The sequence below is a fragment of the Heloderma suspectum genome, chromosome 1, assembly GCF_057233095.1.
Source record: "Heloderma suspectum isolate Gila_16-S chromosome 1, 16-S_ref, whole genome shotgun sequence".
Taxonomy (NCBI): Eukaryota; Metazoa; Chordata; class Lepidosauria; order Squamata; family Helodermatidae; genus Heloderma; species Heloderma suspectum.
In genome coordinates this window covers 375,090,932-375,116,818 of record NC_139458.1, presented here as the reverse complement: position 1 = coordinate 375,116,818, position 25,887 = coordinate 375,090,932, and the positions used below count along the sequence as shown (strand labels likewise).

Sequence of the window (25,887 nt, the reverse complement as noted above, 5' to 3'; positions counted from 1 at the left end):
CAGCATCAGCATAATCTGCAGAAAGGTAAGTACCTTTCGTACATCCCTACCCCCATCTCAGCAGTGCCTTTCAGTTCCCCCCTCTCATTGGGGCTGTTTTCATGGCATGACTAACAGGCTGTGGTGGGGCTAAAGTGTGGCAGGATGTGTGGGGTCGCCATTTTGAATATGCAACTCCCACTCCGGGGTTGTAGTGTTATGTGACCCCTGGAAGTGTGGGTTATGCAAGAGTTAGACAACCCTCGCATAACGCACCCTTGCTGCATTTGCACAGCACGAAAAACCCAAGTGAGGGTTGCACATACAACATGGCAGCCACGGGCATCACGCCTTTGTCACAGGTTCAGCCACCCACGATGAGCTGTGGTATGTGATCCAATCATTGGTCTTTGTCCCCAATTATCTGACTGTCCCATGGAATCATATAACTGCTCTTCAGAATTCAAAGGCAGCCACCAAATTCCTCCTTTGTCTTAGCAGCTCTCCACTGTAGAGGGGGTTAACTTGCTCACCAGTTGAAGTGTGAAGTGCCACTCGGCAGGGTTTATTTAACTCTGTTTCCAACTGCAAAGGAAAATGCCACTGCTAAGAAGCTCAGACATGCTTGCTAATCAGCTTAGCAGCTTCGCAACTGAGATTCGAAACAGCTGGATTCAGGATTATTTAGGTTCCATCTAAAGGGACATGCATATTATTAACCTACCAGATTCCACACAATCCCTGAGGTTATTGTTGACATTACATACAAGCTCAATGGATTGCTTCCTGCCTGTGGCTTTTTCACTGCATCCCTTGCTGGGGAATAGAGTGGAGGGGTTGTAGGCAAAATAGTAATAATAAAAAATGCATAAAATATTATGGATTTGGACAGGATGGTATATGCTTATACCAGCGCCATCAAGACCTTGTCAGAATCATTCCTAGCGGTTTCCTATTCCCTTAAAATATGCCAAGACAAGGATAGCCTATACTGGCAGTTAGGGGCTGCCATGCAATTTGTTTTATTTATTTAAAATATTTATCTACCACCCTTCATTATCCAATGTACAAAATGATTTAGAACGATAACTAGAATAACATGCAAAGATAAAAGCAACAAAGAAAATCTACCAAGCTTTTTATTTATTTTATTTATTAAATTGCTTAATTGCCCATCTAGCCAGTCACCTGGCCACTCTGGGCAATGTACAGTGGTACAATTTAAAACAGTAAAATTATACATTAAAACATTATTTTAAAATACCCTAACCCACCCCAAATGCCTGCCTGAATAACCAAGTTTCCAGTGCATGGCGGAAGCTCATTAAAGCTCGGAGTTAAAATCAGTAGGGTTGGGGCAAACTCGACACTGCTTGCCCTCAATGCCCTGTGTGCCGCATGCTGGACCCCTGCTGGCTGCCTGACCATGTTTGCCCTGCGCAGCAAGCTGCCTGACAGTCTGCAGGCATGAGGTGGGTGGCGCAAGGTATCTTGCTGCTCTGGCAGCCACCATTTTGCACAAAATGGTGGCTAGGCTTTTCCCACAAATCCCCCGCTTTGCGCAAGTGACAGCCATAAATAGAGCCATTTATGTAAACTTACAGACATAAACGGTCTAATTATATTTATGCCTGTAATTTTGCACTGATGGCCCTATTTATGGCTGCCATTTGTGCAAAATGGGAGATTTGAGGGAAAACCCAGCCAGCCGCCATGGAAAATGGTGGCAGCTGGAGACCCTGTCATTGCCCACCAACCTCTCGTTCTCTCCTCCTTGCATGGAGAAAATGAAGGGCTGGCAGGTGGCATGGGACCCCTGCCCCTGCCTCCTGTCAACCCTTCGCAATTTCCTTGGAAGGAAGGAGACTGCAAGGGGTTGACAGGCAGCACAGGCAGGAGTCCTGTCAGTGCGCACCGACTCCTTGTTCTCTCCTTGCAAGGAGACTGTGAGGGGTTGGCAGGTGGCAGAAACCTGAAGCTCGCCTGACTCGGTGCAAGTCAAATCGGGCAGGCTCAGGGGTCCGCAAGCTGGCATCTGTGGGTGCTGAACTGGCAGTAATCTGCCAGGCTTCGAGTCCCAACTGGATACTTGCACCATCCCTAAAAATCAGCAAATACCTGGGTATACAGATAAGTTTTCATTAAGGGGGAGGTTTTCCACCCAGCCTTGCCAGGGGCAGTTTGCCCCAACCAAGATGCTGCGTGCAGCGAACAGTACCTTTAGAGGCGAATAGCAGCAGGGGAGATTTGGGCTGGGAAGCTGTAATGGGGCCCTGCAGTGCCACTTTCCTTTCCTTCAGCACACTTTTAAAAGGCATTACATGTAGGCAGGGATGGGTGAGAATTTCACTTCAGTTTGGTTTTTACCAAAAAGAATTTACCGAAAATGTACATAGCTTTCCATCTTTGGGAGAAAACATAACTTGGGATCTAAACAAGTCCAATGTGGGATAAACGGAAACTGCCAGATTTGTCCATCCTGGCCCAGGGCTTTGAGTGCTTAGCCATCAAAAGTCTGGCTTTGAACCCCCATGTATCCAACTTTGTTAGTGCTGCTGAGCTAGGGTCGCCACCTCTTTTTTTATGACGGGCTCCTCAACATTAACAGCTATGCAGTGGCAGGTGCAACATGGTTCTCTCAGTGCTGGGAGTACCTGCTTAAGTTGGCTGGTGCAGATGGGTGACAATTTCATTTCAGTTTGTTATTGATAAGAATTGACCACCATTCACAGGAGAGAAAGAACTTCATATTTTAAAAATTCAAGTGCAGGGGAAAGCAAAACGGACAGATTTGCCCATCCCTACATGTAGCTCGGTCCTGAGTCAACTCCTCAAAGACGTGAGGGAAGGCCTGCAATGCTAGGGGTGTGAGAGAAACCTCCTAGCTTCCATACCTGCATCAAACCCCTTCTTGCCATCCTGTCGCACAAGCCAGATGCCCAAGCCTCAGTGGAGGCTGGTGGCTCCAATGTCAGTGGGGCAGTGAATCCACCCCGGGTTTCAGTCCGAACTCTAAAGGAGCTATCCAAGGTGCTTTAGAGTTCGGACTGAAACCTGGAGCGGATTTGCTGCCCCACTGACATCGGAGCCACCAGCTTCTACTGCCAAGCCAGACGGTGAAGTTCCATTTTGGAAGGTGGCAGGGCAGAGAGAAGATGGAGTACTTTTAGCATCAAGTTGAAATCTTCCACGAAGTTCTGAACAATGCACATGATTCCCCACCTCTTTAGCCTCACAACAGCCTTTGAGATGAGCTAGGCTCCAAAAACAGAAGAGAAAATGTTCTCAAGTGCTGGAAAAAACTTTTATAAGCCCAACACATTTTGGAAAGGTATTTCCTTCCTCAGAGGCCTCTTGTCTTTTTCAGCATATATCTTGCAAAATCTTTCTCTGTTTCAAACTACTCCTAGTGAGTGGGGATTTGAACCTGGATCTCTCCAGTCCTAGTCCAACACTTTAATGAGTATACTACCCTGGCTGATTGTCTGTTCCAGCTGTCTCAGTAGCATCAAGATGCAGGAAATGTAGTTTCAGAAGTTCAAACTGTGCAGAGAAAAGGTTTTATCTCTACACACACGCACGCACGCACGGAAGAGGTCACAGACATTAGCATTTGCTGACAACATTCCTAAATGAACGTTCATGTTTCTTTCATTTCTTTTATTTACTCTGCAAAACAGATTAAGCACCTTTGAAACATTACAGCTCTGGTTCCAAAATAGTCAAGACCATAATCACAACACAGTGGGGAAAAAAGTCTATAAAAATCACATCAAATATTTATGGACTGTATTTCCTAGTTCTGTTATCAAATGAGAATTCTGTTGTTGGCTCCTGCTATTGCAAATAATCTTTATGACTTCCCTCATGACAATTTTTGTATCTCTTCCCTTCCTGCTGCTAAATGATGTACAACACATACTTCAGTTGTTTGTTCAATAGTTGCCTGCATCATTTGTCCTTTGCTAGAAAAAAAAAGTATCAAATTACTTTCCATCCTCTCTTACAATCATAAATATTCCTCTCCAGTTCCTACCAAAGCTAACCTATCAATATGGTGCTCTTTTACTGATACTGTGAAAAAAGACACAACAATGCTATGGACCAATGTTTTAACAATGGCCCATGATTAAAATAACCTCCCTGAGTCTGCCATGAAATTCAGCTGCTGGAGGCCAGCCTGTAACTCTCCTATCATCCCCACTGAATTTCTCCGGGTGGTAATAAGACTTCTGAATGCATGGAAGGGATCAGTTCTTTGAAAGCAGTCTCACAACATCTCCTTGTATCTGAAGACTTACAGAACAAGAAGCCGAGAGCCCTCTTCAGCCGTTCTAAGGGCAGGTAGTCTCTACACACAAGAGGGGGGAGGCAAACAGTAGCTACACACACACACACACACACACACACCATCGCCATTCTCATTGTTCTCCACATGTAAATGAGACTGCCTTCAGCACAGAAGCTCTTCTTTCCATGGAGCCATTTTGTGAAATTTAGAACTCTGATTTTCCAGGATTCCAAATTGAGCAGACAGCTTCCATGGAATAGAGGAAACTCTGGGCAGTATCCAATTGTTCCCTTAAGCGGGAAGCCCAGGCCTACTGGCCCTGATGTGTATGAGGCCATCCCTGCCAGGGATGGAGCATGTGCAGGCCCTCCTACTGGCAGCACTGAAATGCAAGGAAAATGCTCATTTCTAGAAGGGATGCGACCTATGGGGTACACTGGGGCCAGCAGGCCTGGAGCCTTGTGCAAGGGAACAATTGGATACTGCCCTCTACTACAGCTGAAGATAGTTGCTCTCTACACATGGAGAGTGAGGAGAATGATGGCAGGGGGCGGGGAGAGTGCAGCATTAATGTGTTCATCCCCCCCCCGTTCAACAAATAATGCTCCCCATTCATTCTGAGTTGGCACTACCCTATGAGAAAACCATGCCACGTCCCCACTGAATGTCTTAATCAGCTCTAACTCTTTCTCAACTCATTTATAGCTAGGATTTGTACTGAATCTTCAACCATTTTGTTTTTCCTTCTGAAATAGATTTCAAATCTCCTAGTGGTCACTTCAAAATAAAAAAATAAAAAAGCCTGTTTGCTGCTGTTTGTTTCCTCCTCTTTCCTGGAGTCAGGGATTTTTCTTCTTCTCCTTCTTCTTTTCTTTTGTTAGAGCTCTTTTTTTCTTTCTCAAGTCAATCTAGCCAATCAGGGATCACACTGTGAATGTGATAATGTCATGGCACTATGCTGTCAATTGCATTTCACTATGTGGCAACATTACAAAGAACCGAAGGGATGGAAAAGCATATCCAATGAACTGGAGCCACTTTCCTACTCATAGATCAGCAATGCAACATCATGAGTCGGTCGTTTGTGAATCTCTGCCAGGGCAGCATCCTTGGATAGGATGAATTTTGGACCCTCCGAGATAACAGAGATTGCTACCTCTTAAGCTCCACAGTTTACCAACTTCCACATGACGTGCTTGGATGACTTCCAGGAGTGAAGCAACTGACATAAAGTATGGGGTGCTACAGAAATTCAGACGAATAAGGACAAAGAAGGGGGAATGTTGGCTTCATTAAATCTATAAGCATTTTGCCACTGACTTCAGGGAAGCCAGAATTTCATCCATTGTTTTGGTCCTGCCTGTGAAACCACGGAAGCAGCTCTTTCTTTTCATATTGTCATGCTGTGATACCATGAATTTAAAGAGTCAGTAGAAAAGTGCCCTGGTATTAGCATTTGTCAAACAGAATTGAACCAGACTGCTATTTGATAAACAATAAATCACATTTAATGGTCCATGAAGATAAAGTGAGAAGGAGATTAAATAATAAAAGGGAAAAAAGAGGCATGGACATAGACAACCCCCCTCCAAAGTCGATATTGAGAAGAATGAATGCAGAAGATTACAAACAATAAAGAACTAAATGAAAGTTGATTGCAGAGGGTGCATTATCCAAACTGATACCATATAAATTACTCCAGTCATTGTAGAAATGGCCTTTTATTTCAGTCATTGTTCTTGCACAGGCATTCACACACTCCCAACAGCACTTTTGTTTGCAGTGTCTTTACAACCGCGCCAATCCAACAAGTGGTTTCAATGGAGCTGATGCTGAATTCCTAAGTAATTCTGTTAGAAGAAAGAAAGCCGCCATTTCAGATTTCAGTGTGTGTGTGTGTGTGAGAGAGAGAGAGAGAGAGAGAGAGAAAGAGAGATTTTCTCACTGTGGTTTAAAGGCCCACTTTTGGATGTATTTAAGATTGCCAATGCAATCCTACACATGGGGCTTGCTCCCAGGTAAGCGGACCCAGGACTGCAGCCTAAGGGCACAATCCTATGCATGTTTAGACTGAAAAAAGTCCTACAATTCCTACTATTCCCCAGCCAGTCATGTTGGCTGTGGAATGCTGGGAGTTGTAGGACTTTTTATGTCTAAACAGGCATAGCATTGCACCCTAAACAGCAAAGATCAGTCATTGTCAAAAATGGGAAAGATTTAGTACTGACAATATCTGTGAAGAATGTAATGAATATTAATTGGAAAGAAAATGTTATGGAGTTCTAGTGTCCCTGGTATTTAATACTACATAAAGTCTATAGAATAAACATACAAATAACACATATTGATATGATAACATTAGAAAAGGCATTTTCTATATGTATAGTGGAATTTCAGTCTTACAGATATATTGGTTATATATTAAATATATATTAAAAATTATGGGTGAAATCCAATGAATTAGTTCAGCTTCCATCAGCAGAATGGGGGGGGACACCCCCTTCCCCTGCAGCCTCCTTGCATGCTCAAAATTGGCTCTGGAAGACTAGGAAACCCTCTGGAATGGGGTTCTGTTGGCAGGGGGAGGAGAGAGGGAGAACATCCCATCCACTCACACAACTTTGAATTCCATCCTATGTAAGAATAGAAGAATAGACAAAATAATGGTGCATCCCAGATCAATTAATTTCTGTTTCTCTCTGGAATTATAAGAATAATGATTATTTAAATAATATTTTCCTTTATATAATGTATGTTTATACGTTTGTACATTGTAAAATACATACTGCTTTGAAAAAAATGATGAAGAGCAATGTATTTTAAGATTATTCATTAGGGTTGCTTCTTTATATTTACCACCACAAATACAGCCTCTTCCCCCTTGGGACCATTTGCCAGAAAGTCAAAGAGTGTAGGCATCTCCCCTTCCTGTCTTTGTTTTTGATAAATAATTCCAAACCTCTGAAACATTAAAGAATGGCATTTATATGGCAATAATGGGTGAGAAAACTACTATTTAATAGAAAGTGACATCGGACTACAAAGGATGAAGATATTGCAAAACACCTACCTTGGTTTATGTTTGGGATGGGAACATGTATCCTTCTAGATGTTGTTGGACTGAAATTCCCATCACCTCTCAACATTGGCTATGTTAGCTAGGGCTGTTGGGAGTCACAGTCCAACAACATCTGGAGGGCCACATGTTCTCCATCCCTGTTTAATGCTAAGAGTTTATGGTAGTGACTAAACTGTGATCAATATAAATGAGTCAACCATTTTTGTGTTGGGCCCTGCCACTGAAACCACCAAAAATGCCTGTGTGCTCCTGGACCTACCAAAAACTACTGGGCTATTCCTCCTGGGACCATCACCAAACCATTTCCCCACCCCTTGACCTGGCGGACTCTGCCCCAGGCACACCCTGGTACCAGAAAGCTTGGTTTCAAGCATTGGTAATGGTACTGAGCAGAAACTGAGTTGTCCAGAAATTCAGGTGCTCCTGGGCAATATTCACATGTTGTTCAATACAGAGCTGGTGGAGAGAGTGGTGTTTGCCCTTGACTTCTGCGATGACACTCCTGAAATGAATAACTTTAATTGGTGGTGAAGTACAGCACTAAAACTTGAAATTTGCTTAGCCAGGGTGGATTTTCAAGTTCACTTAACAGCTTAAAGATTGATGTTTTTCTCTTATCCCTACTACATAGACAAACATAAAATGGGTTGTACACACCCAATTTTGCCTGGTGAGGGGAATTAGGTTGAAATCCCATGTTGCTAGATTTCAAGGAGTAGCATTTTCATTTTATCCCCTGCTCTAGTTCCTTCACTGCTACAAGTAGCTTGTATACTCTTACTGACAGAAGCAGAAGCATAAAGACAATGGGTCCTTGCAGCCAAATGTTCTCTGCATTTAGCCATCTCCTCTGAGACAAGGGAATAGGGATGTCAGAGAATTCCGCCACAGATCTTGGTGAGGGCGAATGCCAGTGCATTCGGCCCCTGAAATCTGTGGCAGAATGGCCTGCCCCCCCACCCCCCACCCGCCGCAGATCCCCCTGGGACGAGACTTACCTGGGGCGGAAGTTCCAGGCAGTGCCAGCTCCAGCGGCGGCTTCGGCGGTGGATGCGGCAGCTGGTCTTCCGACCGGCTGCTGCCACCGCCATTTGCACTCTTGTCATTTTGTGTGGTGTTGTTTTTTTACAGCGACGTGATAGGCTACGTAAAGACTTATGTAGCCTATCACATCCTGGTTTAAAAAAAAAAACTGCGTACGCAAATAGCGGTGGCTTCGGCAGCCGCCATTTGCATTCCCTATTTTTCGCCGTCTTAGTCTACGTAAATATTTATGTAGGCTAAAACGGCGAATCAAAAAGGGACGCAAATAGCGTCCACTACACTATTTGCATTCCCCTTTATTTTCGCCGTAATAGTCTACGTAAATATTTACGTGGACAAAGACGGCGAAAAATAAGGAACGCTAATGGCGGAGGCCGTAGCCACCGCCATTTGCGTACGCGCTTGGTTTTTTTTACCCAGAGCCCTCCGCGGCCGGAAATCCGGCTGCGGACAGCCCTGGCCTGGGCCTGGCCAGCTGCGCTCCGCGGAGCTGCCGCACAGCACAGCCGGCCGTCGAGGATTCTGGGGAGGAGGACCGGATCGCCTCCCCCCCGTCAAGGATTCCGGGGGGAGGGACAGAACACCTCGCCTCCACCATGAATAGAATCCACAAAAAGGTAAGTGACTTTTGTATGTCCCTACAAGGGAATGTCTAATACCTTCGGGTTTCTCCCCTGTGATACCTTCCCAACTTGACTATGGGCCAAAGATCCAATTCTGGTAAACTAAAATAATTACAATAATGAAGGGTTTATTTTTCTCACTACTTCGCTCTTTAGTGTAGCATAGGAAAGGAAACAGGTATTGTTGGACATCAGAAGCCAGAATAAATAAAAGCTCAGAAACTGGGGTTTTCTTTAAAATAAAATAGAAAAATTTAACAGAGTACATGCTTCTGCCACAAAATAAGCAGCCACACGGCCTCTCTGCAAGTTGCCATTTTACATAAACATAGCAACTCATTATTTTCCATAAATTTAATATTGCAGAAATGGTGGAGGGGGAAGCCCCTGTCGTCATCATCCTGCCCTGCTGCCGCCATGGTAGCCAAGATGGAAGGAGAAGGGAGCACTGGAGCTTGAAAGGAGGGGAGAGCACATGGGACTCCTGCCTGTTGCCTCTCCAACCTTCACAGGCCCCTTCTTTGCAAGGAAGGAGCCTGTGAAGGCTGGACAGGCAGCTGGGGCAGGAGACACCCACCAGATGGGAGACTGCCTGGGAATCAGGCTTCCTGCACTGAGCAAGGGGTTGGACTCGATGGTCTTGTAGGCCCTTTCCAACACTATGATTCTATGATACTTTCTAAATATACCATGCACTTTCCCCTCCTTGCAAGGAGGGAGAACGCATGGGACTCCTGTCTCCTGCCTGTCCAGCCTTCACAGGCTCCATTCTGGCTACTGGAGTGGCACCAGCACCGCCAGCGGCACAGGACGAGGATGACGGGGGCTTCCCTCTCTGGCCACCATTTCCACAGTTTTAAATTTATGGAAAATAATGAGTTGCCATATTTACATAAAACGGCAACTTGCAGGGAGGCTGTGAAGCTGCTGGGTGCAGCGCAGTCCCAGCAGCTCGCATAGCTCGGTGAGTGGGGGTGGCAGCTCAGTGAGCCAAGTTCAGGGGACTGAGTGGGGCTGGGGGAGTCCATTGGACTCCACCCCCTACTCAGGGGCTCACAACATCCCTACCAAGAATAGGCAGAGTGCAAACCCAAAAAGTTACAAATAACAAGACACTTTTCTCTGATTCCCACGGGGTGAAATTAGGGGTGCACGAAACCCACTTACCTGGTCTCGCAGCTTTTCGCGGTGGGGGGGAGGCGCTTTGCTGCTCTCCCCCCAAAGTTCAGGCCAGGGGGGGAGGCTTCCCGCCTTGCCTGGCCAAACTTCAGGCCGGGGGGGAGGCTCCTCGCCTCGCCTGGCCGCGAAATTAAAAGTTAAAAAAAAAAATGCCCCCGTGATAGGCTATGTGACGATTAACGTAGCCTATCATGGCTAGATTTGCAAAGTCAGCCATGATAGGCTACGTAAATCATCACGTAGCCTATCATGGGTGACTTTTAAAAAAAAGCGCGTATGCAAATGGCGGCCCCCATAGGGAGCCGCCATTCGCGTTCCTTCTTCGGTCGCTGTAGTCTACATAAATCTTTATGTAGACTACGGCGAAAATAAGGGCAACGCAAATAGCATTGCCCTTATTTTCGCCGTAGTCTACATAATCTTTACGTAGACTACAGCGACCAAATAAGGAACGTGAATGGCGGCTCCCTATGGGGACCGCCATTATCCGTACGTGCTTTTTTTTTTTTTTAAGTCACCCGTGATAGGCTACGTGACGATTCACGTAGCCTATCATGGCTGACTTTGCAAATCTAGCCGTGATAGGCTACGTTAATCGTCACGTAGCCTATCACGGAGGCATTTTTTTTTTTTTAGTTTTACTGGAATGGCAGCGGCGGCAGCCGGTCGAAAGATCGGCTGCCGCCCCCGCCCCTGACAAAGACCCGACGAACCGCCGCCGGGACCCGCCGCCGGGAGGGACATTCGGCAAAGGTAAGTCTCATCCTGGGGGGGGTGCGGGAGCGGGGGGGGTGCGGAGAATTTCTCCCCGAAACTTGTTCGGGGGGCCGAACACGTTGGCACTCAGCCCCCCGAAGTTTCGGGGAGAAATTCTCCGCCAACCCTAGGTGAAATATATTTTATCACATCCCCTAAAACCCATCCATGACTGTTCTTCCAGGGTGATGTGAATTAATCACCTTATTGTTCATGTACCTGTGTGTATGGAGGGGAATACAAATACCTAGGATCTAAAATAAAACTGATGTGTCATTTAGGGCACAATCCTGTTGGGATAAACGGCTGCCTCCGAAGTCAGAGGCGACCACCTATCCAATGAAGAGCAGGAGAAGCACGGAGGGGATCGTTCCCTCTGCGCTTCTCCTGCCCTGCATTTGCGGCTAGACAGCCGATTTCAGCTGTTTAGCTGTGGGAAGGCGGAGCGAGGGAGGAGGCTGCCGGATGACACATAGGATGTGTCGTACTGGCATTTCCACCTTCCCTGCCCAAGAACACCCGCCAGAATGCCCTGTTTTGGCCACTTCATGCTCCTCTTCTGAGCACAGAGCATGGGGCCATTCCGCGAGGAAGGGCAGGGGAAGTTGGTTCTCCAGGAACTGACCTCGGAGCGCAGGCTCCAAGGTCATTTCCTGGAAACCCACATATCCTATGGCCATCTAGCTGCTGACTAGTGGCCATAGGATTGTTTGCTCCATGTATTTTAAGCACATCAAAATCCCCTTGAAGACCACTGAGTTCCTTTCTATTTTAAAATGTTTCAAAATACAATCAAAATTTCACAATTGCTCTTCATGGAAGCTTGGAAATTAGCAGCTGACAATGGGGATACTGACACAGCAAATCATAGCAATATATAAATATAATTTTAATTAAAGAGAAGCCATATCTTTATTTTTTTTTTTAGAATTCAGATGTAAAACAATTATTAGGTAATATGTATTTGCACACAGAAGGATGTACAAATAAACTGCAATATGTCACAAGAAAGGAAAAATAGAATAATTGTAATTTTTCTGCATTTATTTTATTTTTATTTTCATTTGTCTACAAATTTATACTTTAGTTTCCTCCCACACGCTCCCACTTTCTATTTGCCAAACATGCTGTAGAAAATATTTTGCTCTGCTTTAGGAGATTTCCAAGTAAACAACTTGACAATACCAATTTGTTTTCTAATCCATGCCATGATATTTGCTGATTTGATTTTGAAATCAGATTTTACAAGCCACAGAGAAAAGCCTGTATTCTGTGTTTTCCCTAATTTATTATAAGTGGGCAAAATAAAATGGAGGGCTTAAATAAAATCTGGTGAGCCGTAAAACTCCCTTGATTTCAAATGGATGTTGTGTCTGAGTTGTTTGTCATTATTTCTAAATGGTAATAAATCAGAAAGCCAATACCTGAATGAGACAGGCAAACCTTAAACTATGCATAAGTGTTTGGGATGCTACATGGTAGAACGCATTATCAGGCTGAGATAAGAAAGCCACTGTGGTACAGAGATTAAGATTTCCAAAACAGGGCTAGGGAGACACAAGCTCAAATCCCCTCTCAGCCATGGCCGTGGCTATTCTCTCTCTCTCTCCCTCTGTCTAACCTGCCTCATAGGATTGTTGTGAGGATGAATTTGAGAGGGGCAAATAATGCCTGCAACCTCAGCTCCTTGGAGGAAAGGTAGACATAATAAATAAGAAGATATGCAGGACAGCAAATATAAATTTTACAGTCAATTTCTGATTGTGGAAGCAGCTTGGGAAAAAATCAGATTCCAATATGGCAGGCATGTACAAATGGTGGTCTTCTGTTGTTTTTCATACGTAAACCTCCCTATATCAAATATGAAAATGTGTTGTTTCTGTAATTTCTAAGGCCAGGGAATCCATTTGATAATATTAAGATACGTTTTAATAATATCTAACATTTAAATACATTTATTTCAAATAAATACATATTTAAAATAAAGTACATTCAACTCTGGTTTGTTTGTTATTCACAAAACTAACTGCCTTTTCTCTGCAATCTATTTGGACCAACGGGATGAACAAAATAATAGGACTGGCTCTCAGTTTGAGAGATTCTGCAATAATGTGTCCACTGGTAGGCTGTCTCCTATGCCTTCTGGTGGGTTGACCCAGTGGCAGCAGTTTTCTGATGAGTGCTGGGTGGCCACCAGTGAGATTCTGGGAGCCATATTTGAATTGATCCAGAGATACACTACATTGAGAAATATGTGGGAAAATAGAATGGTAGCTCCCAGACCCCTGCTAGAGGTCCCACCATTTACATTTCCCATAATCCCCCAGTGCCATTCTATAACAGAGCCATTGTGAAAAATTAAAAAGGGGCTCCCAGATACAGCTCCCTGGCACTCATTGGAGCACTGGAAACAAAACCAAGGGGACCCAGGCATCAGTGGTGGCCTCAGGCCTGTAGACAGCCTAAAAGTAGGGGGGCACCAAAAAAGTAGGAGGCAGTTTATCTGGTCTGCAGGCCTTCTTAAGAAAAAAATTACAAACTGTTTTTATTTAACCCCTGTTTTTGCAGCCATACCGCAATTTATGTACATTCAAAAAATGTCACTAAGCAACTTAAACAATAGTTACAGTTCTTGCCACCAATCACCAAAAAAAGGGTTTAAAAAATCAAGAATTGCCCACTGGCAGAAAATGAAGAATAAGCTACAACAGGAATATTCTTAGCATAGAATCATAGGCTGCCTTTGCACTAAAGAAAACCCCCACAGTTCTCCCATTCTGGAGCCTTCCTGCATTTATAGTGGGCTCCCGGACAGCGACCACATGCTTGCTGAGAGGGGAAGCTTTTAATTTTCAAGGTTCCATAGAACTCAACGAAACAGTGCCATCTAGTGGTTGTTTTACTCACATCACATTCCGAGTTTAAAAGATAGTTCATTAGTTCCTGATCGTTTTGAAATGAAATAACCAGGAAATACCTCTGGATGTGCCCTGGAGGTTCACGATGTCTTCTAAAGGACCCATAAACTTCTGTGAGTGAGCAATCTCAATAGCAGGATAAAAGCTCCATGTCAAGGAGTCCACAGAGTTGGAATGAGCCAGTTAGGCCATTGAATACAACCTCCTGCACAGTGTAGAAATCCAGTTTAAAGCATCCGTGACAGATGGCTGCCCAGCCACTACTTGGATACCTTCAGCGACAGAGAACCCACCACCCCACTAGGCAGTTGATTCCATTGTCCGACTGCTCTGACTGTTAAGAAGTTTTTCCTGATGTCCAACCAAAATCTGCCATCCTGTAACTTAAGCCTGTCATTTCATGTCCCACAGTCTTGGATGACAGAGAACAGGTTGTGGCCCTTCTCTGTGTGACAACCTTTTAGGTACTTGAGAACTGCTATCTTAGGGATGGGGGAGAATTTCTCCCCGAAACTTCGGGGGGCCGAGCGCCAACGCATTCAGCCCCCCAAAATTGGCGGTGAAATTCTCCGCCACCCACCCGCTCCCCCCCAAGATGGGACTTACCTTTCACGAATGTCCCTCCCGGCGGCGGGTCCCAGCGGCGGTTCGTCGGGGCTTCGTCAGGGGTGGGGGCGGCAGCCGGTAGGGATGTACAAAAGGGACTTACCTTGTCCCACAGCTTTTTTCGCGGTGGGGGGGAGGCACTTCACTTCTCCCCCTGAAGTTCATGCAAGGGGGGGGAGGCTTCCCGCCTCGCTCGGCCGAAATTCAGGCCGGGCGGGAGGCGCCCCATCCCTCGCCAGCGAAAGTCAGGCCGGGTAGAAGTGCCCCATCTACCCGGCCGCGAAAAAAAAAAACACCACCCCCGTGATAGGCTACGTAACGATTAACGTAGCCTATCACGGCTAGATTTGCAAAGTCAGCCATGATAGGCTACGTTAAGCGTCACGTAGCCTATCATGGGTGACTTTGAAAAAAAAACAACGCACGTACGCAAATGGCGGCCCCCATAGGGAGCCGCCATTTGCGTTCCTTATTTGGTCCCTGTAGTCTACGTAAAGATTTACGTAGACTACGGCGAAAATAAGGGCAACGCAAATATTTTGATTTTTGTTCTTTATTTTTGTTCTTTATTTTCGTTCTTTACGTTCTACCCGGCCTGACTTTCGCCGGTGAGGGATGGGGCGCCTCCCGCCCAGCCTGAATTTCGTCCAGGCAAGGCGGGAAGCCTCCCCTCCCTCGCATGAACTTCGGGGGGAGAAGCGAAGCGCCTCCCCCCCACCGCGAAAAAAGCTGCGGGACAAGGTAAGTCCCTTTCGTACATCCCTAGCTATCATATCCTTCCTCAGTCTTCTCTTCTCAAGGCTAAACAATACCCAGTTCCTTCAATCTTTCCTCATAGGACTTACTTTCTAGTCCACTAGTCCTCTTTGTTTCCCTTGTCTGAACTCATTCCAATTTATTTGGATCCTTCTTAAATGGTGTGGTGTCCAGAACTGCTTAAAGTATGGTATCCAGTACTGGACACAGTATTTGAGGTGAGGCCAGACCAGCACAGGGTAGAGTGGAATTATCACTTCTCGTGATTTTGAAACTATATGTCTAAAAATTGCATTTGCCTTTTTTTCAGCCACATCACACTGCTGACTCATTCAGCCTGTGATCAACTACAACTACAAGATCCTTTTTAGATGTCCTTTTGCCAAGCCAGGTATCACCCCCCTCCCCATCTTATCCCTGTGTATTGTATTTCTTTTTCCTAAATGAAGAACTTTGCACCTATCTCTGTTAAATTTCATTCTATCATTTTCTGCCCATTTCTCTCATTATCATTTTGAATTTTGTTCCTGCCTTCTAAGGTATTAGCTCTCTCTCCCACCCAGTTTTGTGTCGTCTGCAAATTTGGTAGCTATTTCTCCCTACCTCTTGAATTCCTTTTCTTGTTGGATTTTCCTGCCATGGAATCCTACTTATCAGTGCTCTGAGTTAAAATCAGCTTTCCTGAAGGGAGTTTACGAAGACATTCTGATTATGCTTCGTGGTCAGCAGATTCGCATGCTTTCTTGGCTGCTTCAAAATGTTATTGAAAACAGTATCATTTTACATTTTTTGCAACTGACTCCCAACACAGTCAATACATTTCAATGCTGCCTCGATATCCATATTTAAGGTTACAACTTAATCCGAGTACTTTTAGCTTAACTTCAGTAAGAAAGGGAAAATAAAGTCCACTAATATCATTGATCAATCCAATAGCTTGCTTTTAGCTGACAACATTTTTCACAAGGGGAAGATGCATTGATTAATCTGAGTGTGGAAAGAATGAATTCTTCATCTGAATGTATAACTGTAACTACATCCAAGTGTCCAGTTCAGGTGAACCAACAGGTCTTTTAAAGAACTGCCTTTATAAATCTGAGCAACATGTCTCTTCTTAAAAAATATGTACAGCTGTTCACATAAGTCAAAATATTCCTTCATCTCAGGTATAGCTTCAATTGCATGTACTATTAGGAAGATGTGGGCAGATTCCACCACAACACTTCCACCAAATAATAGCATCTGTACCTTTAAGAAGAAAAATTAAGGATTTCTTGTTGGTTTCCTAAAATTTCTGTAATAAATTTAATTATTTGTTTGCGAAAAATTTAGGGGGCAGATAATATTTAGGGGGGCAGCCCCCCTAGCCACCCCCCAGTTAGGGGCCGAGTGGTCCCTGCCAGTGGCACTGGGTCTTGACAGCTGGCCAAATAAAAGCTATAGTCAAAGGTACTGGAGTGGGATTGCTGACAAGTGAATCTTTCAGTGCTGAGAAACTGGCTGATTGGCAGTCCACAGATAAGTCAACTCCTTTCAACTGAAAGGAGTTTGATAGTGGCAGTAACAGAGAAAGATTCCCATTATCACCAAAAACAATACAAGACACTTCAAGTTAGGTTCTTGCAGGGGGAAACTGTATGCATTGAGGGATAGCTTTGGAGCATTTCAAAATCAATTCCTGAAAAGCAAAGGCCTTGTTGTTATTGGCAGCACGCGGTCCCTGAAAACAAAAGGGTTGTTGATAATTTCTACGGAAAGGGCTGCTAAAATAAAAATCAGTACACCACCTTTGTTGAGCAGAGACTTGTTAACAAGAGCTGTACCTTATTTGAACCACTGGATAGAAAACCTGTTGGAGTCTGTTCAGTATGCTAGCCAAGAAGAATAGCAATAAGAAAACACTAGCCTGAAATACCTGAAGACAGATATTTAACCATTTTCAAAGCTTTTCATGGTGCGTCTGAATCATGACATGTATATTAAACAATTCTTCAAACATGAAAACCAACCCTTTCCTCTTGAGTTCTCCAACAGCTGTGATATAAGTAGGATGTGAATATTTCCGGGTGGGAGGGGGTGTTCAAACCCTACGTACATGGGCTCTGTCTAGAAAACAGTGCAGTCTGGGCTTTTCTCAAACAAAGAAGTTGGGTTTATCTCACATTTCATAGGATTAGGGATGGATGGACCCACCCATCCCCAGCTTTGTCGGGTGGTCACCGAGCTGCTGCTGCCACCTGCCCCTGCTTGCAGTGCTGCATGAGCTTCGCCATGGCCCAGAGAGTACCTGATGAAGCCACAGGGCTGCCCATTCTCCTAGCAAGCCACCACTGTGTGCAACAATGGCAGCTCGGGCACTTCCGGGTAGGTAATGTTGCATAATTGGTAGGCGTGGAGAGCCCATTTATGCAACATTACAGGCGTAAATGCTCCATTCATGCCTGTAATGCTGTATAAATGGGCCCTTTACACCCACCAATTATGCAATATTACTTACCCAGAAGTGCCCGAGCCGCCATTGTTGCGCACAGTGGTGGCTCTCTAGGAGGATGGTGCAGTTGCTGGGTGCTCGCCAAGTGGGTCCGCGAGTGCCCTGTGGTTTGGCGAGTGGGGTCCAGGAGGGCAGGTGAGGGGGACTCTTGCCACATCCCTAAATAGGATCAGAATATTTTTTCAGGTGAACAAGGAATCTGAAAACAAGTCCATATAAGAAAAAGAGCAGCAGAAATAACTCATATACTCAAAGTAGGATCAACAGCATAGCTTCCAATTCCCTTAGACCTCTCACTGCTGTTCCTCCCTCGCTCCCAGCTGCTCAGTCTAACTGACATAACTCCCCTTGCCCTGCATTCTCTTCCATCACCCCAGTAACCAGCCACCCTCACTCCCATTCCACTTCCTCCCAAATGGCCACTCCCACACAAGCTTCATGTCAGGGTGGACACTGAGCCCATAGAATCCCAGAGTAGTTCTGATTCTGAGGAAGAGCAGTCGCTCCTGGGAGAGGAGCGCGCTCCTCTTTCCCAGGGCCAACAGCTGACGGAGATTCCTCCCACCAGCATTCCTAGATTAGTTAGCAGTCCAGGGAGTGACCGAGCACAGATAGCAGACTTGGTGGATGCGTGACGCAGACGCAGAGAGCGGCGCCAGATGGAGGGCGCAGAAAGGAGGCGTAGTGCCCGGTTGGCGTGCAAACAAAGGCTGCGCCCAGAGGATCCAAGGGAAAAGGGGAGGGACTCTCCCTAGTCCTTAAGTTCAGGGGTCTGCCAGTAATTCCCTTTCAAACGGGGACCAACTGTTCCAACGTAGGGTATAGGTACTGTGCTGCTCAGATCTAGTTGCAAATGGTATAGTTGTTAAGTTGTAAAAGAAGAATAAAGCTTTGAAAGGAATCCCTTTGTCTGTGTCTGGACTTAGCTACTGGATTAGACTGAGAGAGCCCTCCAAGGAGCCCTTGACACTTCACTACAATGGCCACAAGTCAGAGCTGGTGCAACTTTTTAGAGGTGACAGGATCTAGTAATGTATGACTGTGAGAGCTGGACTATAAGGAAGGCTGAGCACCGAAGAATTGATGCTTTCGAACTGTGGTGCTGGAGAAGACTCTTACGAGTCCCCTGGACTGCAAGGAGGTCAAATCAGTCAATCCTAAAGGAAATCAACCCTGACTGCTCATTGGAAGGACAGATACTGAAGCTGAAGCTCAAATATTTTGGCCACCTAATGTGAAGAGGTGCATAACAAACACTCTCTCTCTTCCAACAACCTAAGAGATGACTTTATACATGGACTTCACCAGACGGTCGACACCAAAATCAAATTGAATACATCCTTTGTAGCCAAAGGTAGTGGACAATTTAGGGATGGCAGAGAATTCCGCCATGGATCTTGGTGAGGCCGAATGCCAGTGCATTCAGCCCCCCGAAATCTGTGGCGGAATGGCCTGCCACCCCCCCGCCACCCCGTGGATCCCCCCCCAGGACGAGACTCACCTGGGGCGGATGTTCCGGGTGGCAGCAGCTCCACCGGCAGCTCCGCTGGCGGCGGCGGCAGCTGGTCTTCCAACTGGCTGCTGCTGCCGCCATTTCCACTCTTGTTTTTGTAAAACAAAAAGAGAGAGACGTGATAGGCTATGTAAAGATTTACGAGGTGATAGGCTACGTAAATCTTTACGTAGCCTATCACGGCTGGGTGGGTTAAAAAAAAAAACGTGTACTCAAATGGCGGTGGCTACAGCCGTCGCCATTTGCATATGCGGTTTTTTGGGTTTTTTTTAAACCCAGCCATGATAGGCTACATAAATCTTTACGTAGCCTATCACGTCTGGGTTTTTTGTTTTGTTTTTACAAGACTGCAAATGGCGGCAGCAGCAGCCGGTCAGAAGACAAGCTGCCGCAGCCACCGCCACTGCCACTGCCGCCGAAGCCGCCGCCCGGAAGATCCGCCCAAGGTAAGTCTCGTCCCGGGGGGGATCCGTGGGGGGGCGGGGGGCAGGCCGTTAGTTCAGGGGGCCAAATGCACTGGCATTCAGCCTCACCAAGATCCATGGTGGAATTCTCTGCCATCCCTAACCAAATTGCCAATATCCGCTGGATAATGGAGAAAGCCAGGGAGGTTCAGAAAACATCTATTTCTGTTTTATTGACTATTCTAAAGCCTTTGACTATGTGGATCATCACAAACTGTGGCAAGTTCTTGGTGGTATGGGGATACCAAGTCATCCTGTCTGCCTCCTGAGGAATCTGTGTAACGACCAAGTAGCTACGGTAGAACAGACCACGGAAGAACGGACTGGTTTAAGATTGGGAAAGGAGTACAGCAGGGTTGTATACTCTCACCCCACCTATTCAACCTGTATGCAGAACACACCATGTGACATGCTGGGCTTGATGAAGCCAAGGCTGGCATTAAAATCGCTGGAAGAAACATTAACAATCTCCGATATGCAGATATTACCACTTTGTGATGGCTGAAAGCGAGGAGGACCTGAGGAACCTCATGACGAAGGTAAAGGAAGAAAGTGCAAATGCTGGGTTGCAGTTCAACCTCAAAAAAACAAAAACAAAAAAACAAGCAACCAGCTTGATTGATAACTGGCAAATAGAGGGAGAAAACGTGGAGGCAGTGACAGACTTTGTCTTTCTAGGTGCAAAGATTACTGCAGACGCTGACTGCAGCCAGGAAATCAGAAGACATTTACTTCTTGGGAGGACAGCAATGACAAATCTTGATGAAATAGTGAAGAGCAGATGTTGCAGAACCCAAGAGTCAGAGAGACTACGGAGTGAAGGAAAAAGAGATTCTTTACTTAACGCGCGGGCTTAAGGCTGGAATCATTTCCAAAGAGCCAGAAGCCCCGAAATACATCAGCACATTGGTTTTATAGACATTGTGACACATATGAAACGGCTCCTTCTCCCCCTCTTGCGTGGGGTTGCAGTCCTCAACATTTCTTCTCCTAGCACTATTGTTTATAATATAAGAACTGGGTTATAGGGTAGCCATGATAAGGAGAGAACAGAAGAGAACAGCAGAGAACAAGATATACAACTGTATGACCTTTGACAAGATAAGGAATTCCTGTGTCTCGTCAGCTTACAACAATATATTCAAGGGAGAAAGAGCTCAGCAAGAACATGAAGCATGAGACTGCATGAGGCTACTTAGTCTGACCCCCGATATGGCTGCTACATTCCCCCCTTAAATGCATAATTTCATTACAATTATAGCATTTCTGATAACTATACAAAGCTTTTTGTGACATACATATTACTTAGCCTCTTGTTGGGCTATTAGAGCGTAGAGGGCAGCAGTTTTACTAGCTGAGACATAAAACAGATTGGTTAAACAGCGCATAAGACAAGGAACGCAGAGACATAACAGAACTTTTATGAACAACACTGGTAGAATTAGGATGAACAATGCTTTTAAGCTAGCTAAGATCTGGAAGCCAAGGGGTTAACTAATTTAGCTAATTGTTTTGTCTTATTGTTTTGTTAGCTACTAAATATAGCTTGTTGATTTGTTTATCTACAGCATTGCCATTATCAGTTAAGTTAAAACAACAGAGCTTTTGGTGTGTCTCACAACTTAAATGATGAAGAAGGAAGAGGTAATCTATACCAGCTCTGTTTTCTAGAACTGCACCTCTTAGATCACGCAACTCTTTATTTAACAATGACAATGTTTGTGAGGTGGCATTTATGCTTTTGGCTAAGCTGCAAGCTAACCGGTTGATTTCCAGACCATCAGCCAAGGCTAAACCTGGAACCTTAACCAGTGACATTGCTAAGGCCAATTTTTCTGAGTCAAAATATAACTGCACATGACTATTACAATTTTTAGTTAGTTGGAGTGCTCGAGGCTGCCGTCGACGGATTTTCTCAGGCTACAGGGGAAGAATTGGCACCAATTCAATTGGCGGCTGAGGCAACATGGGTGGTTATTAGACAAGTTGGCAGGAATGAATGACTAAGTGCGGGAACTACATGTCTAAAACCATCCATGAGGCAAAAGTATGTGGGCATTATTAAAAGATATGTTTCGAATTTTATTACAGTGGAAGGGGGCCAGGGATAGCTTTATATTTTCTGGAAAATGTTTGACAATTAAGCATTCGTGCACACGTAGCATTTGTTTCAGCAACGATGGGGGTGCGTAGAGTGAACTCTGTAGGGGGTAGGATCTTTGCAACCACGCCCCAATTAGCATTTTGGGAATAAGTTAAACTTACACCATAAACTCTTAATATGGTATCTTTTTGAATTTTCCCAGGATGTCTACAGACAGGTATTAGGCAAGAGCTAATAAGCCTGTTTGCAGGTATACCTCTTGGCAAACAAAAATGTTTTACTCTCGTGATGTTAGCCAGGTGAAGCCAGTAATTATCAGCAAATCACTGGGACAAACTTCTTTTTCCAGGGGCAGACCCCCCCTTTTGCACCTTATTAAGGAAACACAATGCAACACTACTAACACTACAACACGCATGTTTGATCTTCTTTGGGATCTGACCGTATGCTGGGCAGCTATTCACCTGGCAAGCTGCAGTAGGGTCTAGTCCCCTTCTTCAATTCTCCAGTTGCAGGTCTGACCGTATGCAGGGGGACAGTTTCCCGGTGTGTCCACAGTAAGGTCTAGCCTGAATCTTCTTACTGCTTTTTCAGAATGATTTTTAAAGGATTTTCAGGATTTCTGTTTATAGTCTACTTTCCCCCTCTCGCTCTCTTGACTCGTGTCTAATGTATCCAGGGTTTAATTCTAGCTGCTTTCATAGCTGCGGGGGTGGAAAGTATGACAGTTTTCAGTCCTCTCCATCTGGGAGTCAAAGGGTTATTTTTCCCTTTTTAACTCATACTTTAACTCTTGGTTGGAAAGGATGAGCTTCTGTGATGGGAATGGCTTATTTTTTTAAGACAAAGCGACGCTAGGCTTGAAGAACTTTGCTCAGTGTTTGAACTTCTTGTTTAAGGCTAAGGTTTGCTTGCTTTTGATGCTGCTCCAGTGTCAATTATGAAGTCAATGTCACGGCCCCTCACAGTGAATGTCACGGCCCCTCTCAAGCTGTCTCCCTCTTCGCCCATTCTGGCCCCTTTGGTTTTTTCCTTTGTGTATTTGATTTATTTTATTTGGGCATTCATGCCACTAATGTCTATCTTGTCCACACTGGGCACACTGGTTCTTTTTTAAGAATCTTCTGCCTCTGCCGGGTCTTCTTCTTTTCTTCTTTCATCCATGTCTTCTTGGGCCTCTGGGTTGAGGGAGGTATACTGGCGATAGGCATTTGAAAGACGCTCCAAGTACGCTCTGGGGCCTCGGTGGCACCTTGCAGCACTTTAAACACTTTGGTCATATTAATTGACTTCTTCATACCTGCTTTCATGGCTTTTAACAGCAGGGTTTGATACTGGGTGAGGCGCTCTAGCCCCACTTGTGTTTTGGGATTTCAGCGGGGGGGGGGGGTTACTTACAAGGAGACTTTATTGGGTAACTTACAGCACACAGGCGTACTTAATGGTTGGATCAGACAGCTTCTCTGAACCACGAGTTATTGGGCTAAATGGGTTTTTATACCATACATGTTACCCATGAGGCAGCACAACACTAGCAAGCATTTTTAGCATAGGCTAGAAGTGTTTGGTTCTCAGGCACAGCTTCCTGTAAACAACTTCGCTTCTCAAAGTGCTTGATAACACTTTTATTTATTAGTATGGGAAGACAAATTTTTTTTCTTTCTTTTTCTTTCTTTTTTTTTTTGCTGATCTGCCTGTATTGCAGATCATGTTTCAAACTTTTTATATAAAACTTTCTGCTCCATGCACCAGCCTTGTCTCTTTATTTGTCTTTTTCAAGTTAAACTCACTTACTTAAACCTTTCTGCCTTACACTAGTCCCAATGACACACATTTGGGATAGGCTCTTCTTCTCCTTCTAGTTACATTTTCTTCATCTTAAAGAACTATTACATTATTGTGGCTACTTTACCCCAGGTAATAAGCTCCAGGCACAATCAGCTGCTTTTAATTTACCCTGGGGGCAACTATGGCCACGCTTCTTTTTTATAAATATTTTTTCTTTGCCTCTTGCCTTTTCTTTCTTTTTTTTTTTCTCTCTTCTCTGTCTGCTACTTTCTCTTTTCTTTCTTTTTTACTTGCTTTTGTCTTTCTTTCCTTGTCATCCATTGGGAACCACACTTAGTATTATTTGGAGTTGCAACTAACACTAATCTGCAAATATCACATATATTTTATGATATTTAAGAAATCATAAAATATACACAACAAACTTTTTCTGCAATTTAACACAATGAATGGAAAACACTTCTTGCATGGTAAGGCATGATGGAGCAGATCCAGCAATTATACTGCTTTTCTGGCTGAAAGCTCAGGGCTCATTAAAATCAAGGGACGGGCATACCCACATACGCAGAGTTCTAGGTCGCCATTTTTGCATTGGCAACTCTATGCTGCATGAGTTCTGGCAGAAGGAAATCTAAAAGTCACAGATCAAACTCAGCCTGCTGTACACTGAGCTGACTACAAACACAGACACACGGTCCACAGCGATGAGAGTTCAAGTTTATCAAAAGCTTCACAGCACTGTCCATGACAAGTCTTTGACAATTTAAAATTTTAGTTCATGTGCAGAGTGTCTCTAAAAAGCCCAGACAATGATGGAGGCAAACAGGGAAGGCTCTGGGCAATGAAGATGCGATGTTTCCAGCAAAGGCTCTCCACTTTTGCATCAGTTTAAAAAGGGAAAGTGTGGCCCTACACCCCTTCTGACAGACAAGGGCCTTTAACTTTTTAGCAAGGCCTCTGTCTAAACAGAGCGGCACAGCTCAGCTCTCTAGCTGTGACGCTTTAACCTGGGCAACTCCTCTGTAAATTTTATTCTACTTCTGTCAGGTTCTCACAGACATTTTAAAAACTTACTCTTTTTTTTTCTCTTTTAACCTGGTACACAAAAGCACTGAAACACTGAGTGCCGAAACTCAGGACGCTGGGGGGTGATGGGCATCGCTTTATACTTGCATTTTTCAGGCAGCCATTAATCTTCGGGGAGGCGGTGGGGTGATTTGCAGGACTTCAAAGGCAAGCTTCTCAGTTTGTTTGTATTTGTAAATCCCAAGCTCAAAACAGGACACGATGAGGTACAGGGCAGCCAAATTCTTGCTTTGGCACGGGCAACAAATAACTCGGGTCAGCTTTCTTCACTGGGGTCTCAAACAGGAAAACAGTCTTAATTTAAAGTTGTAACATCACTGACAGCGTCAGCCAGCCAGCTACACAGATCTCATTGTTTTTTAAGACAGTTGCTCCAATATCTTATTTTCTTCTCAATCAGGTTGGGTCTCCCAGCTTACACAGTTTATTGCAGCTTTCAGGAGCATGGTAGTAGCGTGATTTTGGCTTGGCCAGGAACATGCTGTCTGGTTTCTCGGTCTCTTTAGCACACACACTTAGGCAGTGTAACACTGGACACTCAAATCAGTGAGATTTCTTCATTGCAGGGAATCCCACGGCAAAAGCTTAATGGTTACGCTCTTCAGAAATCATATAGCTGATGGTCAGTAGCTACAGGCTCTATGCAATTCTAACACAGTTCAAAGCTAAACACGGTTACCTTGACAGAGATCTTCAACATGGTCTTTCCGCTTCATTCTGCTTTGGGACAGTCTTATGGCACACTTTTCACTCGAAGAGGGGTCTAGCCTGTGCTCTGGGGGCTGATTCTTCACCTTTATTTTCTATTTTGCCTTCATCTTCTGGGTCTTCATTTTCAGTTTCCATTTCTTAGGGATTTCATCTCAATTAGGCGAGGTGATGATGTTGCACAACTCAGAACGTTGTGGGCAATTTTCCTGCCCCCCCTCTCTCGGCGCGCTAGGCTAACAGCTACTTCTTCGGCCTTACACTCTCACGCTCCCACGCTTTGTTAAAAGCCAGACTGTCCTGCAACATTTTTCTAATAAACAGCCTCAGATCTTGTTCTTTTTTTCCTCTCAGCTCGACCTTGAGCTTTTTGCTGTTTTCTCTCTCTATTCTGAATCTTTTAAAAAAACCTTTTTCCTTCTTTGTTTGACATACATCTCAAGGGGGTGCAAGGTTTGCTTCCCCCACCACCCATAGCCTCCCTCCTAAATTGAAGACAGAC

At 44.8% G+C, this 25,887-nt stretch overlaps 1 long non-coding RNA gene across 1 annotated transcript; it reads right to left on the bottom strand.

Annotated features, from left to right (window-relative positions):
- Nucleotides 1-5,757: 5,757 nt before the first annotated feature.
- Nucleotides 5,758-25,670, bottom strand: LOC146359886 (uncharacterized). Its single transcript, XR_014786821.1, has 3 exons — nt 24,666-25,670; nt 19,224-19,323; nt 5,758-6,120 (listed from the first exon to the last, which is right to left on the bottom strand). It is a non-coding gene; the product is annotated as an uncharacterized LOC146359886 (long non-coding RNA).
- Nucleotides 25,671-25,887: the final 217 nt, after the last annotated feature.